This window comes from Pinus tabuliformis, chromosome 1_1 (assembly GCF_031772625.1).
Source record: "Pinus tabuliformis cultivar Carrire ecotype Pingquan chromosome 1_1, CPIR1, whole genome shotgun sequence".
NCBI lineage: Eukaryota > Viridiplantae > Streptophyta > Pinopsida > Pinales > Pinaceae > Pinus > Pinus tabuliformis.
Window position 1 is genome coordinate 248,798,110 of NC_142297.1, and position 15,855 is coordinate 248,813,964.

Here is a 15,855-nt window from a genome sequence, read left to right on the forward strand (position 1 = left end):
GATGGACACAAATTACATCTATGAGAAAATAAAGGTAGGTGGCTTTGACATATTTAACATAAAATACTGAAAATATTAATTGAAAATACCCTATACCTTATTCTTGTTGTGGTTTGACATTCTAGTTATTAGAAGGTTGGAAAAAAATAATTATTAAATAAAATCAAATTATTCTTCTATGTATTTATGGAATTCTCCAATTTCTGTATTTTCTTCTCCTAGTCCAGCTCCAAGAACAATGTTTACTATTTTATTAATTTATAAATATTCTAAATTACTTCTAGAGCAATGTTTACTATTTTATTAATTTATAAATATTCTAAATTACTTCTATTTGAAAAACAATTAAAAATTAAGGAATAGTATAATCTATAGAATCAAAATCCTGAGAACACACTACAAAAAACATCAAAGAAAAGTCAGTATGCCAAAAGATTTGATTTATACTTAAATTTTAGATGTGAAGAATTATTCATTATTGTTACCGAAATTGACTCATAATTTCTTCTATACCTACTTATTATTGAGAACTCCTCTTTTCAAATCACTCGCTATTATTTTTTAAATAGTTAGGAATATCTAGTTGAAATTTGCGGAGTATAAAATTCCACAGTTGAAACTTACGAAGTATAAAATTCCACAGTTGATACTTGGAAACTTACGAAATACTCAGGAATATTACAAGATTGGGGTGTGTTTTGAGAGTAAAGCTCAGAGGAAATAGAACTGTAATTGTAATTGTATGGCTCTGCTTCACACGATGCAACATAAAACACTGGAACGGATCCCCTGAATACTTTGGAGAGGAATATTTGCTCAGAGGAAATAGAATTGTAATTGTAATTAAAGCCCATGGAGGTTTGTATTGCTTTGCTTCATACGATGCAACATAAAACAATAAAACAATGAAACGGATCGAGCGAATAATTTTAATTCAATGAGATTATAATGGCTGAAATGAATTAAGAAGAAACTGTAGAACCGAGGAAACCAGAAGGAAAATGGAATAATAAAATTGAGATGAATGGACTGGGTTTTTCTTTGAGAGTAATGGAGGTTTCTTTAATTCAACTATTTTAATTCAAGAAACATAAACTTAGTATCATTCACGATGAAAGAAACTACATAGAAAGAACAGAATAGCGCAGGGTTAAAGATCGAAAACTACATAGAAAGAAAAAGCGGACTATGAAGAGAAAGAAAAGAATGAAATCCAGAGAGAATTTAAAAACATTATCATCAAGCTAGTCCGGTTAAATATTCTACTTCAATCTATGCAAACAAAAGCAATCACGGTTCCAGGAAGGTTTGCAGATAGTTGAGGCATTGGCCTTGTATCAGGACATAAGAATACAGCGTGGATCTAAAAGTGAACAGAGACAAAGAACTATGCAGCAAGATCAGAGAAGAAAAGTAAGTACCAAGTACCTTGTCTGTGATTCGATTACTGCAAGACATGCTACTTTTTCTTTTCGTACTGCCCTTTATGAAATTTGGGTTTGTTTAAGTGTGTCGTAGGGGATTCTTATAAGCTGGATATTGTGCAGCAGATGGAGAATATAGTGTCACATTGCCAGAATTATCCTTTGGCATTAGGGCCCATGCTGTTTTTGTTTGTGTTAAAAATTTAACAGGATGTGAAACAAATCTAGGTCCCGCCCCCTGCCGTTGGGCTCCTTTAGTACTGAGGTATACCCCCATTTCATGTTGGGTAAGACCATGTTCTGCATGTGGATTGATATTCCGATACTCTAAAATTGAAATGACTCCATGGAATAGCAAATTTTTCCAAACAAAAACCTAAACAAAAACTTTTCTAAACAGGTCCTTTCTAAACGTTGGTTGAACAAGAAAACAAACTTTTGAATTCTCTGGAATTCATTATTGAGGATAAATATAATACTTATGGAATAATGACATGGGGTGCAAATTGAGATTCTGATCATTGGTTTTAATGGTAAAATGCAGGTTATAGCCAGCAAGAAGAAGGTTTATCTAGTCATGGAATATGTAACCGGGGGGTGACCTGTCTGACAAAATTGTGAGTTGTTATCATGGCCGAGGTCCTCTCATTTTGTGTGCTGCAACTAATTTCAGACCAACAAAGTTCACTGATCGTTTTTGTTTGTACATAAGTAATGTAATTTCTGTAAGTGAGTGGTGTCTTTTACTAACATAGTTTGGTTGTGGTGTGATTATGCTGGTTGCTCAGCCTTTCCCTCTCTTTGTGCAAAGAATTTGAAAAGAGTTCTCACTAGCAGTATTCGACAACATGCCTTTCACACAATGCCCATCTAAATTGCCCATCCCTGAGTCAGATTTGCCTAAACCCTCTGCATTTTAGAGTTATTTCTATGACATAAATACCTCTCTATTTTGTCAACTGAGTGACAGTGCTGTTAAACATAGTTGTTTATTGTTATCATATGGCATTTTAGAGATGATAAGTTTAAATGTTCTATCTTGGACTATTCTGTCAACCATTTTTGGAATCCAGCTATATAATTGTTGGTGATATCACAATTTTTTGTTGCTTAAATTACATTTTTGAATGCATAAATATATTCAACACCCTGAAAACTCCTTGAACACTCAAATTGCAAAGACTCAACAAATTTGTGCATCTTGGAATTATTTCTATGACATAAATATTTCTCTATTTTGTCAACTGACAGTGTTGTTAGACATAGTTGTTTATTGTTATCATATGAATTTCAGAAAAGATGAGTCTAAATTACATTTTGGAATAAATAAATGGATTCAGCAACATGAAAAATCTCTGGAACATTCAAATTGCACAAATTCAAAAATTCAAATCTACAATTTCAACAATTTTCTGAATAGATTTCCGCCAAAATCTAACTGGAAAATTCAAATCTACAATTCCAACAATTTTCTGAATAGATTTCCGCCAAAATCTAACTGGAAATTGTTCCAGTAAAAGTTCTAAAATTAGAACATTTAGACTACACTTTTAGGAAAGTTGAGATACATAAACTTGACCACCTTATAGAAATAATATTATGGTTAATATGGAGATCAAAAATCTCATTATGATTTGCTGGCTTTTGTACAGGCTTATCTTCAGAAAATCACTGAAGAAGAGGCCAGGAAATATTTTCATCAGCTTATAGATGCTGTAGATTATTGTCATGGTAGAAATGTATACCACAGAGACCTCAAGGTATGCAGTTTGACTTGAAAATTGCTCTTTGTATATGAACCCAATGAGAGCTTATGTAATTTTAGTTGATAATGCTCTGTGCTAAGATACGATTTAATGTTAAATTGGTTTCGAATTTGGTGAGCAACCTCAAAATCTACTCCTGGATGGGAAAGCCAATCTGAAGGTGTCTGATTTTGGACTGAGTATCTTGCACCAGGTATTGTATTTGCATAATGCTTTTGTACTGACCATGAGTTCTTAAAGGTTTAACGTTTCAAAATCAGAGTCACCTATTTAAACTACCGGAAACCTTGTTCACCCTCCGAAACTACCTGTAACTAAAAAACACACAGAATAGTATGCTTATCACATGGGGCAAAAGAGCGACCAGTTGATATGCAACTCAACACTTCAATTCAGATTTAGATAGAAAAATTCGGTCCAGGCATAAAAGCAACATCAGCGGGTCTTTGTTTATCTTTTATGGAAGGGATGCCCTAGGCATTCATCCTATTATTACTCGTACTGGAGATTGATTTCATTTCATTTCATTTCTGTCTGCTCAGTTCAGAATGGATTCTGAGAGCTGTGGTTAGGAAAGGCATCAACTTAACATTTGATCACAAACCCATTTCCAAAATCCTGACAAGGAATTTTTAAAATTAATAATGTAATCATATCCCCTTTTCTTATTTCAACTGCTGTTAGATCCTAATGTTGTGTCTATACACACTTTGTGCAGACAGATCCTATACTTTCTACATATTGTGGCTCAACTTTCAGCAGGGCACGAGTCGTTGAAGCACTGAACCGCTTGTTGGGCTGTTTTGGTGGATCTCGTTCTGAGCAAGGATACACTTATTGACTGCCTTTAACTATCAGCGGTCATGAGAATCAGGGCACCTATGTTCATATTAGATCAACCAAAACAACCCACCATGCGGTTGAGCTCTTCAGAGACCCAGGATTCACTGGAGATCTGGCAAGCGTGATCGTTGTGTACCCAGCTGTTCTTTTTCTTAATGTTGATCTGCAGTTGAAGCCAAAGATTGAGCTGATGAAAACATCCAGCTGGGCCTTACTGGAACAGACTTGGCATATGTATGGAAGGCATCCAGATCGCTTGACATCAATCTACAAAAATGTCAGACCCCTAAAACCCCTAAAGTCCAATATCTTCGAAACATGTTTGCATTGAACGCTAGTTTCATCATGTCTTTGAAAAAGGGCACCTTCTCTTCTGCACGCCAACCTTGAGAGAATGACGAAACCTTATATAGATCCTCTGCAGAACCCAGAGTTGAAGGTAAGTTACCTTTATTTTTCATATAACCAGTGTCCCGCGATTCTAAGACATACTACAAACCCATAGAAGTTCAAACTTGAATTTGTAAGAAATATGGGTCGTTTTACAAATCCTTAAAAGTATTTGCTTATACCCTAATAGATTTAATCACAGATAGCGCGTGGAAATTCCAAAAAGAAGATTAAAGCATTCGGCAAGGTTTTTCCTTCTGGAACATGAGATCATGGAGTTTCTTAGTGTCAGATCATACTCAATATTATCACTGATAAGACGCAGAAGAATATGGACCTTCTGATACTCACTGCCACCGTTATTCACTTACAGCTAAGAAGCTAGGATCAAGCTTCGCCACAGTATTTAATTTTCTAAGTACAATGCCACTTTACAACCCTATTCGTAATCCGGTTCATGTGATCAAATTAGATGAGCAGAGGATCCTTGACATGTATGTGAAGAACCGTCCTTATGCCACAAGATTATTGGAACGGCACCCCATTTTCAAGAATCCTTTCTCCTACAAACCCACTTCAGAAAACAAACTCAATTTCGCAGAAACAGGATCTGAGTTCACAACACGAATGCAGGATTGGTAAATCGCAGACCCAATTCAGAGAGGACCTAACTGGGCAGAAATCGAACCAGAATTCACAGCCCAAGCGGAGATTTCCTTGGAGTTTAGCCCGTCCCATTCTTTATCCCGCCTGGAGAACTCGAAGAGTCCATGGCCATCCCACACCAGTGGAGAAACCCTACCTCTGGAATGGCGATTGGCACTCCGTGCTCTTCATTACCCGGACCGCCTGAGTGACATTTTTGATCGACGGTTCTGGTGTTTGCAATCGTCTAACATCTCATCGTACGGCGTCAGAGGAGGACACGTAGGCAAAAAGGGGGATGGATCTCAGAGGGAAACGCCTTACGGCGTAATTATTCATTATGTCTCATAGGATCATAAATTACATAAATCACACTAGAGATAATAAACACATCAATATAGCTTTTAATTTGAGCGTTGATTAATGCAAAATTATTATGAAACAATGATATGAAAAACCTAGGTTTAGCTTAGTAATGTATGATGATTTTTGTCACAGGCATACTGAACAATCTGATCTCTATATGCATAAAATTTGTCCCAAAAACTAAGTTAAATGTAGCCACAAAGATGATGGGAGATTCATGCCCCTTTCGGGACACATCTCAGTCACCATGTAGAGAGGGAACTCAAACTTCCCTTTTTAGGGAAATAAAAAAAGAATGGAGTGTACCTAGGCCATTTCATTGGTGAAATTTCAACAACAAGCTTCAACCATTATAGGTCCAAAGATCGACCCAAAACAATGGAAAACTCAACTCTAAGAAGTAACCATACTTAATCAACAACCCACAATGAACTCAATCCTCTAATGCAGGTGTTAACACCCAGGTTGTTCCCTATGACTCCCAAGGGAATACGGCCGGGGTAACCACTAACCAATCTTTGGATTACAGTTTTCTAGCCAAACTGTAATCAGAGAGGGCTCTCTCTTTATAATTTGTCTCTGTTCTGTGAATATTTTAGGCTAGTTATGAGGTGAGGGTTTTTTGGTTTATATTTTGGTTGAGGGATGTCTTTCTGTTCCTGAGATGAAAGTCTGCAGATGAGGTTAGTCTATTGGGCAATGGAGTCTGTGGCTATAGGTTGTTTGAAGTCTTGAGTTGAGTAGCTGCAAATTACAGGGCCATTAAGATACTTCATAAAAACAAGTTTGAAATAATGATGATGATATGTAAATAACCAGTGAAAAGAAATTAAGAATTTTTCACTAAGCCGGGGTGTGAGAAAAAGATATATTCCTCAGGAGCAAAATTGAATTCCTGAAGAAATAATCTCTGTGAAAGATATATTGTGAAAGTGCAGCATTTAAGAATTACACCTTATCTACTCTATCTGGAAGAAAACATTCATAACAGCTTAGATTGAGTTCAGGGTAATTTGTGATTAAATCCTGGACTAGTCTTTTTCCTTGCCATTAACTGTAAAGCTTTGAAACATGAATGAGAGATGAAAAGACTGGAAAACACATAAAACAGAGTTTTAAGAAAGACTTATTGAGTTATGAAGTACGTAGGAATCCTGTGACTTTCAGCCAAACACCACAACGCATCAAACAAGACCGAGCTTTTGAGATTCCATCAACTCTTTGTATTACTTCTCTGAGAATTTTACAGCAAAAGAACTCTGAAATAGAAATCCGCAACTCCCTGCAAACTCATGCGAGGGGGAATTTATACAAGTGTTACATACAAAATATCTCAGGCATTGAGTCATCTGAGGAATGAATGCGTTCACCAACTTTTCCAAATAATAGATAAGAAAGTTATTACATCATTGAATATAACATAAATGCTCTTTATGTATGTCAGAAGATATTTTGACCTTTGGAGGCCATTGAGTCGGTCTGAAAGTTCTGCTTTTGTTCTGGAACATGTGCGCTTTGTGGCTGTCGTGCTGTAGTTTTCGGCACTACCACCTTTTCTCCATGCATGCTGATATGTCAAAATTTCCCTGTGTATGACAGCTTTGCATATTTCAATGAAAAACTTGATTTATTGGCTCTGGTTTGACAGTATTATTTGTATCAACCTGGTCCAGACTTCTAGTGTGGGCAATTGATGCCTTAAAATTGCCTCTATGGTCTCATCTGCCTCTGTGTATTTATAAAAGTTTGGAGGCACATCGAACAGATGATTGATTTCATTCATAATGAAAAACAGGTTTTCCACCCTGTTGTAGAGGATTTTCCCTGTTGTTGGCCCTGATTCTGCTGAAGTGCTGGGCTTTTCTGCAATTTGACCTACAGCAAAGGCATTGACTCTCTTTGCATAATTTTCATGGGTAAGCAGCTTTCCTGCACTGCTTAGTATGCTGGGGAGACCTCTGTTCTGCAATGCCAGGAACCTGTCCATGAATCTATTGATTTATGTCTGCATATCTTGGCTTCTCCTTTCCAATGTTTGAATCAGGGTTCTTAAGGTCAGGACCCTTTTGACTACTGAAATAGTCTCAATTCTGCTGGTAATTCCAATGGTAGTCAGCTGAGAGCTTGTCCTGTGATTTAGCACATTGATCATTCTGTTGGCAGCATCCGGCATATTGCCAAGATTTTCCCTTGCTCTTTGGATCTCCCTATGTGCCTTTACAATGAGCTCTGACTGCTCATGTATGGTCTCAATGTAATGCCACTGGTCAGTAATGGACTGGCCAATATTTGCCCATAGGAATGCCTTGAGCTCAGCTGTTACTTTATCAAGTGTGAGCTCTTTCTCCAGCTCATTTATCCTCTTTTTGAGAGCCTTTATCTCTCTTTCCTTCTCAGCTACATTCTGTTTGGATTTATCATACTTTTCATTTATCTTAGCCAAAGTCTCTTTGGCTTGATTCAGCTCTAACATTTGAGCTTCCAGGACATGAATCTCATTTTGAAGTTTCTGCATATCCAGACTATGAGCCTGCTCTGTTGTTGGTGCAGCTGTTGATGTAGATGGTGCTGTTGGCTCTGTCTACTGTAATGGAGGGGCAGCGGTCTTAGGAGCTTCTTCCAGATTGATTATTTCTGGAGGAGGCTGAGATGTTTGACCTTCTTCCCTTTGCTGCAATGATGCTTGTAATGCTGCCTGTGCAGCCTCTGATTCTCCCAGCTTTTCTTGTGTCTGGATAAGATGTTTATAGAGAGACACCAACAAAGCTGTGGCATCTTGATCATGCCTTTGTTGAGCTACTTCATCTGTTTGAGGGTGAATTGTGGCTGGGAGTTTGATCTTTCTCCTTAAAGCTGCCATATCTGCATCCCTCAATTTTAATATTTCTTGTATGCCCTTGATATCTTTGGGGTCATGCCCAATCTCAATAATTATATCTTCTAGGGACCTTATTCTGTTGTCCTTTGCTTGTGAGGATGCCCTTTCCAACTCAAGTTGGGCAGCTGTATTATTAAGGCTATTTTCTAGCCTATAGTTATCCAATGTCTTGTCTGCCAAGGAAGCATAGACCATTTCACCTGTTTGTTTATGCAATTCAATTTTATCCATTGGGTGGATGTCCTTGGCCAGGACCTCAAGATTGGCCCTTAGGTAATCTGAAGGGGACTGTGGCTGCAAAGTAGTTGGTATGAGGTGACTCATGATCATCTTGCCCTCCTGGACATCATATGCAGACATTAGTCGCTGCTGGTTGGTGGGAGCCATTTTCAACAGATGGTTGTACAGCTGTATTTTTATGGGCTCATTCCTCCTCTTTATGTCTATGAACTGCTGTTTGATTCCTCCTTCAGCTTCTCTTTGGTGGCTTGAGGAGCTGACTTCTCCTCCCACTGTCCTCTCTTGTTCCTGTTGGAAGGAACTTGCAGATGCCTCCAAACTGGGTGGGCCCATACCCAAAGATTGCCCTATAGGCATCTCTTCCTCTGAAAGGGGATTCATCCTGTGCCTCTTCTCACCATGACTTGTTGATGTAGTCAAGGGAGTCTCTCTATCCCTTTTCCTACTCACATCCTCCTTTTGAGGAGTTTGGAGGACTGAGGTTTCATTAACAGCCTCTTGCCTAGGAGGTACTATGTTTTGAGCCTGCTGCTCAGTGAGAATTGGGGCCTCCACTGCCCCTTGTTGTTGTGTGGGCTACTCTCTGTCATGCTGCCCTTCTCTTTACTGTGATTCCTGTTGTTGTTGTTGCTCTCCCTGCTGCTGCACTTCTTCTTGTTGCTCCATCTCTTTTTCTGCTTGCCCTTCAGTTATGGGAGGTGGTTGCTCTTGTTCCACCTGCTTTTCTTTACCTTTGCTGCTTGTTTGTTGAGTGTCCATGGCAGCTTGCTGATGTGTTGTTGAAGAAGAGGTAGCTGCTCCAAGTTGCCTTTGATATGATAAGGAAACCTGTCCACAAGTTTCCAAGTCAGCTTCTTTTTGAAGATTCCTAGCCTCTCTCTCTAGTATCTGCTCTCTAGAGGTTGGCTCTTCTAGAGTGACTTCTTTCCAGCCTAAAGAATTTGCATATTTTTCAATATGAGGAAGCTTAATATGTGAATAGGTACCCAATTTGTGTTTTATCCTCCTGAGGGAAATAAAATGATTATGGTCATAAGGTGACCATTTGAAACTGGTTTGCAATTTGAGGCTTGCTAGGATCATATCTGCCTCCTTCCATCCCTCCTCTCTTTTGTTGTACAAAAAGGGGCCTAGCTGGCTCCTCACCTTTAGTTGTACCTTCTTGTTTTTGCTTTGGAAATGGAAGTAGTCAGCATATCCAAACTGCCTGAAATATTCTAAGGCAAAAAGTCTCATGGGGACATACCTTGGAAGCCTAAAAGGGTCCAACTTGCAGCCATATACTCTGATTACTGTGTGATGCTGGTAAAAATACCAATCACCAATGCTGTAGGATTTGGAGAGATGGAGAATTCTCTGCATGTCATCGGTTAACCTTGGAGGAGGGACACCATACAGCAATGTCATAGCTGGGTGAATGAACAGGTCTATAAATTCACAGTATGTGTATGGCGATTGAGAAACATGATGGAAGAGTGGAGTCCAAAACAAAACTGACCTTGGATTTCCCTGGATATTAAGTTTCTTGAGGGGAATGGAGAAACTGTCTGGCTGATAAAACAAGAACAGGTGGTAGATGTATGAGGTGTATCTGAACACCCTTTCCCTTGGTAGATTCATTAGCTGTGCATGGATCTTCTCTGCAATATAAGTGGCATAGTCATAGTGTACAGCTGGAGGCTTTCCAGGAGAAAATATGGACAGCATTGCCATTATAGTCTCATCAACATCCTCAATTCCTTTAAAGCCCAGGACATAGTTGATCAAATCCACTAGCATTCTGCCCAAGTCATTCAAGTAGTGATATCCAATAGGAGGAGTCCTTATAGTTTCAGAGCTTGGCTGTACAAATAACTGGTTAATTTTGGTAATCTGGGCACTTGACAGATTCCTCCCCTTCTTTATTAAGTCCAGCATGGAAAGAGGGGTCAATGGCCTTGCAGAGTGGAAATGTAGCATCTCATTGATGGTTTCTGGGGTGATAAAGAACAAAACTGAGCCTGTAGGACTGAGAACAGCTCTCTGGCAAGGATCATAGCATTCCTGGCATTTATGGATCAAATCTGGGAGGGCATTTACTTGAGGGAGGTTGTAAATGGGCAAATTTGAGTCCCAAATCCCTAAAATATCAGCTCCACCAAGGTGTTGGGCTTTTAGTTCATTGAGCATGTGAATATTGAACTTGGAACCCATTGGAAACCAATCTAACATCTGATAATCCACATCTCCCAGGGCTTTCCATGCTATTTCCCTATGAGGGGCATTCAGAGGCTGGACATTCAGGGCTATTGGTGTCTCCATGGCTACTGAAGCTTTTGAACTGTAGGTGAACCGGTTTCAATCGAGAAGAACAACAGAGAGGAATGTTTTCTTGCAATGGAAATGAATTGTAAGAAACAGAAGGCAAATTGAATAAACAGCAGTTAAAATACTGTCTAAAGGATTGATAAAACAGTAGCAGGACTGACCAGGAGTATTTTCTGTGGTGAATCTGGTCAATTGAAATTTCTATTTCACGTCTGCGTGAACTAGCTGTGAATTCAGCTTAATTTTTCAAATGCAGCTCTGCAGGAGGTTTATGGCTTCACTGGTTGAAAATGGGTGCAAGTCATTATGTATTTGATGGTGAAAACAGTGTTTTACAATCTCTTAACAGTTTGCTTGAGGAAATACGGATAAAACCAGGCTCATGGAATGATTTTGAGGAATACCTGGTAATTTCGCCGGTAAGAGTTGCAAATGCAGGTGCAATGGAGGCGTCGGCGGTCTTGGAATCAGCTTTAGCAGGTTGGCACTAGTTTGAACGTGAGCAGCATGCAGAAATAGCTAGAGTTTCTTTTGCCAAAAGTGGAAAAAACATGACATTTTGGCCTAAATATGGATTTTTGGCAATATTGGCGCGTTTTTGGGATGACGTCAGCATGACGTCATCGGGTGGGGTCGGAGTCAGATGACGTCAGCATGACGTCACCGGGTGATGTGGCAGGCTCCGATTGGTCCACGGGGATAGTGAGGTGGCGGCCATATCAGCGCGGGGGCGGACGAAGGAGTTGATGCGACGGCGAGGTGGCAGTGACGTGGGGATGACGCAAGCCCGGCAAAACAGGTGGTAAGCGGAACAGCGGTAATGGTTTTCTCGGACCGCTTACAATACGGCGACGGTTTTGTCAGAGGCCGACCCGAGAAGCTGTGAGGGCGACGCGTGGCAGAGGCCTGACGTCACCCTCTGACAGTTTCTCGGGTGCTAAACGTCAGACCTCGGGCCCAACCCGATATTCATAATAGCCGTCCGATCAAAAGTGCCCGATCGGACGGTTGACGGGTTGATGATTTGATCGGATGATACGGACGTGGGGGAAGGATTAAAATAACATATTTGTTGGAGTTTGCGCCCGGCGGAAAAACTTAGGGATATGGTGTTTTGTAATGTTTTTCAATGTATTTTTTCAGAATGAAATAATGCGGGCGGAGACTTTGGATAAATGGCAAAAAGTGGGTTTTTGTGTTATTTCATAATACAAAGCGGGTTATGGGTAAAGGGTTTTTTTCCAAGGTTTTCTTAGCAAATGAAGGTTTTAATGGGCCAAATGGATTCAGAAGAGAGGAGGGGGGTTAGACTTAGGTTTATCAAAGTGACCAGATGTCATTTTGATCCCTGACGGAGAACATATGGCTATAATGCCAAAGGGAGGGATATTTATACAATGTTCGGGGTTTATACACCATGGTGTTATAATACTAGGGACAGGGTAATATAGGGGAATTATATAATAGAGTTAGGGTTAAATATGGATGAAAGGAGCGGATGAGGGGGGATATCACTAAGTTTATTTGAAAATCACTTAGTTTAGGGAGTAGATCAAAATGAAAAGAATTTTTAGACAAGAAATGTGGCTTTTAAAGGAACAAGAACCACCATGAAACCATAAATTCTTCCATGAATCTGAACTGATGAGGGAATGTTAGTAATGAATGGGAAAAGGGGAAAAGGGAGGTTAGAGATGCTCCTTTGCTTTGCTGCAACCTGATAGAGAAGAAGGACTTCTCAATCCATTGATTTTGCTTTGTGAAAATAGGTTAGCATACCTTCAATTTGTAAGAAATGACATTTCTGCAACCCCAACTGCCTACCCATCTACTTGCCTAGCATTTTTTGTTTTCTTCTTGGAGGGTGCACTTGGACTTGCAGACCCTTATTTGCCTTTTCTTTTCTCTGGCTTTTTTCCTTTTGATTTTCTATCTACTGCTACCCTTATTTCTTCCAAGGTCCCAGATTAAGCAGTTGGGAGCCTTACTTCTCTACCTAAGCTACTTGTCTGCCAAGATTAAACAGTTTGGACAGACCTCTTACTCTATTCTACAACTGAAAATTTAAAACATGGCATGATCCAGATTAGGCTGTTGGACCATCCACCAAAATTTAGTGCTCCTCAAGCTATTTACACACCTTGTCTTCCCTTGGGAATATGTGATCTTTGCATCATCAAAGCAGAGCATATTTGGACCTTTTCATTGCCAATCATGAAATATGAAACCTATTGATATAGGTGGCTAACAGTGGCTCCACATGGGGATGGTTTTTCATTTGAAAGACCAAGAACAGCAGGTCAGAATGCCTTGGCCCTTGACTGCTTTTACCAAGCTTGAAGTATGCTGCTCTGAGATGCCCAAATTGTGACCTTCCCTTTCTTGGTAGATATCTGAGCCTATTTTACCTTTTGCTGGTAGTTAATAAACTTGAGAAACTGCATTTTTACATCTTTAACAGAAAATAATATATACATCTGGATATGTACAAAGGCAACTCAGGCTGCACTTATGGGTAGCAGTCAAAATAGTGCTTCAGCATCCTACCATTCACAAGACCTTCATCCAAGTCAGTTTCATTTAGACTTTTAAGGAAATAAGTATTGTTTCCTTGTACTGATTGGACAGCAAATGGTCCTCTCCAAAGGGAATCAAATTTTCCATGTTTTCCTTTATCCTCTCTTCTTCCATCCCACTTGAGGACTTTGTCACCAATGTTGAAATCTTCTGCCTTAGTTCTTCTGTCAAAGGCTTTCTTTAATTTTTCTTGTAGAACTTGAACTCTGCTGAAAACTTGGTCTCTAGTTTGCTGTAAACATATGATTTGATTGATTCTTCTTTGCATATCATTTGGTTCAGCTTGGCTTTCTTGAAGAAGTTTCATAACAGGTACCCCTAGTGATGAAGGAAACTTGGCTTCTAATCCATAAACCAACTCATATGGGCTGGTCCCAATTGATCTTTTGGTTGTTAGTCTATCTGCCCATAGAGCATTCACAAGCTTCTTATGCCAATTCTTTTTGTTCTCTTCTAGCACTTTCTTTATAATGTTTACTAGGCTTTTGTTTGATGACTCAGCAAGGCCATTACCTTGGGGATAGTATGCAGTAGAATGGCCTAAGGTAATGTGAAATTTGTGGCAGAAATTCACCATTTTCTTGGATCTGAAAGCAGCCGCATTGTCTGTTATTATTTTTTCAGGGCAGCCAAATCTGGCCAATATGTTGTTCTCCAAGAACTGAATGATAGTGGAATCATTTGCTTGTCTGCATGGGGCAGCTTCAATCCACTTAGTGAAGTAGTTTGTGGCTGTTAAGATCCATCTATGTTGGCCTGAAGATGAGGGATGAATTTCTCCAATGAAATCTAAGCCCCATTGTTGAAAAGGTCTCTCAGTTGCAATAGGCCTCAAGGGAAGTGGCAGCAACTGTCTCTTTCCCTCAAACACTTGACATTTATGACATGAGGTGGTGAATTTCTTGACATCCAAGAACATGGTGGGCCAGTAGTAACCAGCCCTCAGTATTTTATCCACAGTGGACTTCCAATACAAATGTCCACCACAATCACCTGCATGAAATTCTTTTATGATATTGTTAGTTTCATTCTCAATTAAGCAGTTTAACAATATCCCTTCATGGTTTTTCCATAGTAAATTTCCATCCATAACACAGAATTTAGAAGCTTTCATTTTTAGGAACCTACATTTAGTTCTGGACAGCCCTGGGGGAGCACACAGGTTTTGTAACACATAACAGATATCAGAATACCAGTGGGATTCTTCAAAGGCTACATTGATCTTTGGAGTTGCCAGCTCCGGTTCACTATCCAGCTGGTTGATGTCTAAGGCTTGGAAATTTGCTTCTGTCATTAGTTTGGCCAAACCTTGCCCTTTTATTAGTTTTGTAGGTTTTATCTCAATATCAAATTCCAAAATGTTGGCAATCCACTTTCCTCTTCTGCCCTCTAAATTTTCTTGGGTGAGAATGTCTTTGACAATAGGACTTGGTACGTAAGCTATAACATGTGAATAGAGGATATAAATCCTAAAGTCTTTAATGGCTTTGACCAAAGCATAAGCTTGCTTTTCCATGATTTGATATTTTAAAGGTGCATCTCTAAGAGCTCTGCTAAAGAAAGCAATTGGCTTCTCATTTCCTTGGTCATCTTTCTGTAACAAAACAGCAGCAATAGTATGCTGGGAGGCAAAAGAGAAAATGATAAATTCTCTGTCAAATTGAGGATTGGTCAAGACTGGGGTTTGGGTAAGGGCCAGCTTTATACCTTCAAAGGCTTGATTGGCTTCAACAGTCCATTTTACTTTTGAATCCTTCTTTAGCATGTTATTTAGCAATCTGATCAACTCTGCTAAGTTGGGGATAAACCTTCTCAAGAAATTGATTTTTCCCAAGAATCCTTGCAACTCTTTGATATTTCTTGGGTGGGGCATTTGTAAGATAGCCTGTATCCTATCTGGGTCAATTCTAATGCCATCTTTAGAAATGATGTGGCCCAATAGTTTACCTTCCTCTAAACCAAACAGGGATTTCTTGGGATTCAAGGAAATTCCATATTTCCTACATGTTAAGAAAATCTGCCTTAAGTGTTTTAAATGTTCTTGATCCGATTTTGAGAAAGGTGTAAGGTCATGAATCTCCTTAGCAAAAGCAATATCCATTGCTCTTTGAAAAGTTGCCCCTGCATTTTTCAATCCAAACGGCATTTTTACATATTTGAAAGTTCCCCATGGGGTTGTAAATGATGTTTTGTCTTGATCATCAGGGTGCACTAAGATTTGATTAAATCCTGAGAATCCATCAAGTAGTGATATCCTTGAGGCACCTACCACTCTTTGGAGAATGTGATCCATCTTGGGTAAGGGATAGTTGTCTTTTAGGGATACCTGATTCAGGTTTCTTAGATCCACACACAGCCTTATTTCACCAGTTTTCTTTCTTGTAGGGACTAAGTTTGAGATCCACTCAGAGAATCTGAT